The sequence below is a fragment of the Lolium rigidum genome, chromosome 6, assembly GCF_022539505.1.
Source record: "Lolium rigidum isolate FL_2022 chromosome 6, APGP_CSIRO_Lrig_0.1, whole genome shotgun sequence".
In the NCBI taxonomy this organism is placed as follows: domain Eukaryota; kingdom Viridiplantae; phylum Streptophyta; class Magnoliopsida; order Poales; family Poaceae; genus Lolium; species Lolium rigidum.
In genome coordinates, this window is record NC_061513.1 from 54,520,004 (window position 1) to 54,524,058 (window position 4,055).

Below are 4,055 nucleotides of genomic sequence, written 5' to 3' on the forward strand. Positions count from 1 at the left end.
TTGACAACCTCACTGTTTCGTTGGGGCAAAGTACTTTGGTTGTGTTGTGCAGGTTCCACGTTGGCACCGGAATCTCTGGTGTTGCGCCGCACTACATCCCGCCGCCATCAACCTTCAACGTGCTTCTTGACTCCTACTGGTTCGATTAAACCTTGGTTTCTTACTGAGGGAAACTTGCCGCTGTGCGCATCACACCTTCCTCTTGGGGTTCCCAACGGACGTGTCAACTACACGCATCAAGCAAATTTCCGGCGCCGTTGCCGGGAGATCAAGACACGCTGCAAGGGGAGTCTCCACTTTCCAATCTCTTTACTTTGTTTTTGTCTTGCTTTATTTTATTTACTACCTTGTTTGCTGCACTTATATCAAAACACAAAAAAATTAGTTGCTAGTTTTACTTTATTTACTGTCTTGCACTCTATATCAAAAACACAAAAAAATTAGTTTACTTGCATTTACTTTATCTAGTTTGCTTTATTTACTACTGCTAAAATGAGTAATCCTGAAGTTGAAGTTCGTTCATTTAAGCAACAAGGAGGAGAATGTTTAAAAGATGCTTGGTATAGAATTAGTGATGCCCATAATAGGTGCACTAAGAAACACTCCACCACTATCCTACTCAGGAATTTTTATGTTGGTATCTCTAGCTGGAATAGATATGTTCTTGATTGTCTCGCGGGAGGTAACTTCCTAGGTGTTCCCGCTTTAGAAGCTAGTTGCATTATTGAGAGTTTATTTGGAACACCACCTGTTAATGAAATTAAAATTGAAACCTCCCTTGAGGATGTTATGAAAAAATTGGAAACCATAGAGAAAAATTTTAGTGTTGAAACTAAGTTGGAGATGTTACTTGATAAACTGATAAACTTGATAAATCCTTAGGAGGAATTGATGAAAGAATTAGTGTCCTAAGAACTTGTGTTGACCATGATAATCAAATTAATAGGATTGGCAAACTTGAAAAAGCTATGGGAACCTTGGGTTCAACCTTTTCATCTTTACAGCTTTAGAGAGAAAGCTTATGTGGGAAAGGAGCAAAAGTTTATGTATGTCTCTAAAGTGCCTAAACCAAATAAATATTATTATAGGCCTAAAATTGACAAAGCCCTTAGTACCACTACAGATGGGGGAGCTTATGATGTTGATGCTTCGTCTCTCGATAACACTTGAGTTACACTTTCTGCGCCTAGCTGAAAGGCGTTAAAGAAAAGCGCTTATGGGAGACAACCCATGTTTTTACTCCAGTATTTTTGTTTTAAATTTGTGTCTTGGAAGTTGTTTACTACTGTAGCAACCTCTCCTTATCTTAGTTTTAAGTTTTGTTGTGACAAGTAAAGTCTTTGATAGTAAAGTAAGTACTAGATTTGGATTACTGCGCAGTTCCAGATTTCTTTGCTGTCACGAATCTGGGTCTACCTCCCTGTAGGTAGCTCAGAAAATTAAGCCAATTTACGTGCATGATCCTCAGATATGTACGCAACTTTCATTCAATTTGAGCATTTTCATTTGAGCAAGTCTGGTGGCCTAATAAAATCCATCTTTACGGACTGTTCTGTTTTGACAGATTCTGCCTTTTATTTTGCATTGCCTCTTTTGCTATGTTGGATGAATTTCTTTGATCCATTAATGTCCAGTAGCTTTATGCAATGTCCAGAAGTGTTAAGAATGATTGTGTAACCTCTGAACATGTGAATTTTTATTATGCACTAACCCTCTAATGAGTTGTTTCGAGTTTGGTGTGGAGGAAGTTTTCAAGGATCAAGAGAGGAGTATGATGCAATATGATCAAGGAGAGTGAAAGCTCTAAGCTTGGGGATGCCCCGGTGGTTCACCCCTGCATATTCGAAGAAGACTCAAGCGTCTAAGCTTGGGGATGCCCAAGGCATCCCCTTCTTCATCGACAACATTATCAGGTTCCTCCCCGAAACTATATTTTTATTCCGTCACATCTTATGTACTTTGCTTGGAGCGTCGGTTTGTTTTTGTTTTTTGTTTTGTTTGAATAAAATGGATCCTAGCACTCACTTTGTGGGAGAGAGACACGCTCCGCTGTAGCATATGGACAAATATGTCCTTAGGCTCTACTCATAGTATTCATGGCGAAGTTTCTTCTTCGTTAAATTGTTATATGGTTGGAATTGGAAAATACTACATGTAGTAACTCTAAAATGTCTTGGATAATTTGATACTTGGCAATTGTTGTGCTCATGTTTAAGCTCTTGCATCATATACATTGCACCCATTAATGAAGAAATACTTAGAGCTTGCTAATTTGGTTTGCATATTTGGTTTCTCTAGAGTCTAGATAACATCTAGTATTGAGTTTTGAACAACAAGGAAGACGGTGTGGAGTCTTATAATGTTTACAATATGTCTTTTATGTGAGTTTTGCTGCACCGTTCATCCTTGTGTTTGTTTCAAATAACCTTGCTAGCCTAAACCTTGTATCGAGAGGGAATACTTCTCATGCATCCAAAATACTTGAGCCAACCACTATGCCATTTGTGTTCACCATACCTACCTACTACATGGTATTTATCCGCCATTCCAAAGTAAATTGCTTGAGTGCTACCTTTAAAATTCCATCATTCACCTTTGCAATATATAGCTCATGGGACAAATAGCTTAAAAACTATTGTGGTATTGAATATGTACTTATGCACTTTATCTCTTATTAAGTTGCTTGTTGTGCGATAACCATGCTTCTGGGGACGCCATCAACTATTCTTTGTTGAATATCATGTGAGTTGCTATGCATGTCCGTCTTGTCTGAAGTAAGAGAGATCTACCACCTTTATGGTTGGAGCATGCATATTGTTAGAGAATAACATTGGGCCGCTAACTAAAGCCATGAATCATGGTGGAAGTTTCAGTTTTGGACACATATCCTCAATCTCATATGAGAATAATAATTCTTGCCACATGCTTATGCATTAAAGAGGAGTCCATTATCTGTTGTCCATGTTGTCCCGGTATGGATGTCTAAGTTGAGAATAATCAAAAGCGAGAAATCCAAAATGCGAGCTTTCTCCTTAGACCTTTGTACAAGGCGGCATGGAGGTACCCCATTGTGACACTTGGTTAAAACATGTGCATTGCAAAGATCCGGTAGTCCAAGCTAATTAGGACAAGGTGCGGGCACTATTAGTATACTATGCATGAGACTTGCAACTTGTAAGATATAATTTTCATAACTCATATGCTTTATTACTACCGTTGACAAAATTGTTTCATGTTTTCAAAATAAAAGCTCTAGCACAAATATAGCAATCGATGCTTTCCTCTTTGAAGGACCATTCTTTTTTACTTTTATGTTGAGTCAGTTCACCTATCTCTCTCCACCTCAAGAAGCAAACACTTGTGTGAACTATGCATTGATTCCTACATACTTGCATATTGCACTTGTTATATTACTCTATGTTGACAATTATCCATGAGATATACATGTTACAAGTTGAAAGCAACCGCTGAAACTTAATCTTCCTTTGTGTTGCTTCAATGCCTTTACTTTGATTTATTGCTTTATGAGTTAACTCTTATGCAAGACTTATTAATGCTTGTCTTGAAGTACTATTCATGAAAAGTCTTTGCTTTATGATTCACTTGTTTACTCATGTCATTACCATTGTTTTGATCGCTGCATTCATTACATATGTTTACAAATAGTATGATCAAGGTTATGATGGCATATCACTTCAGAAATTATCTTTGTTATCGTTTTACTCGCTCGGGACGAGCGAAACTAAGCTTGGGGATGCTTGATACGTCTCCGACGTATCGATAATTTCTTATGTTCTATGCCATATTATTGATGATACCTACATGTTTTATGCACACTTTATGTCATATTCGTGCATTTTCTCGGAACTAACCTATTAACAAGATGCCGAAGTGCCGATTCTGTTTTCTGCCGTTTTTGGTTTCGAAATCCTAGTAACGAAATATTCTCGGAATTGGACGAAACAAAGACCCGAGGGCCTATTTCGCCACGAACCTTCCGGAAGACCGAAGAGCATACGAAGTGGGGCCACGAGGTGGCCAAACCACATGGCGGC